The sequence below is a fragment of the Cyprinus carpio genome, chromosome B4, assembly GCF_018340385.1.
Source record: "Cyprinus carpio isolate SPL01 chromosome B4, ASM1834038v1, whole genome shotgun sequence".
Lineage (NCBI taxonomy): Eukaryota > Metazoa > Chordata > Actinopteri > Cypriniformes > Cyprinidae > Cyprinus > Cyprinus carpio.
In genome coordinates, this window is record NC_056600.1 from 1,550,977 (window position 1) to 1,551,889 (window position 913).

The following is a 913-nucleotide window of genomic DNA, read 5'->3' on the forward strand; positions in this document are numbered from 1 at the left end:
GTTTATATTATATTAAGGCCCTTAATTGGCTGAAAGGCAATTAAAAAAAACATCTGCTCAGTAATTTTATAAAAATTCAACATAGCGATGTGAACATGCACTACTCTTCCAAAGTGTTTTGATGCTTTTATTCATCTGTGATGCATTAAACTGATCAAAAGTGGCAGTAAAGACGTTTATAATGATACAACACTTTTCTATTTAAAATAAAAGCTGTTCTTTTGAACTTTCTGTTCATCTGTGAATCCTGAAAAATAAAATGCGTCACGGTTTCCACAAAAATGTTAATGTTTTCAGTATATTAGAATGATTTCTGAAGATCATGTGACACTGAAGACTGGAGTAATGATGCTGAAAATACAGCTGCGCATCACAGAAATACATTACACTTTAACAGAGATTCACATAGAAAACAGCTGTTTTACATTATAATAATATTTCACAATTTTTACTGTATTTCTAATCAAATAAATGCAGCCTTGGTGAACAGAAAAAGACTTTTTCCAAACGTTAAACTTTTTAACATTAATCTGGGACCAACGGTTGTCATTCCAAACAGTCTCTCTCTCTCTCACACACACACAAACACACACACACACAACCTCACTCACACACACACACACACACACACACACACACACACACACACACACACACACACACACACATATACACACACACACAAGCACGCGCTCTGCTCTGGCATCATGATCCCATCTGGAATCTGGCAGGTATTTTTGGAGCTGAAGCTAATGGGTGTCATTAGGGTGAAGAATGCAAGGTGCCTTTCACCCGATCACATGACCAGCGCTCATAAACACAGACACACACACACACACACACACACACACACACACACACACACAGGACAAAATGACCTCCTCCTCATCATCATCATCATCATCTGTGTGTC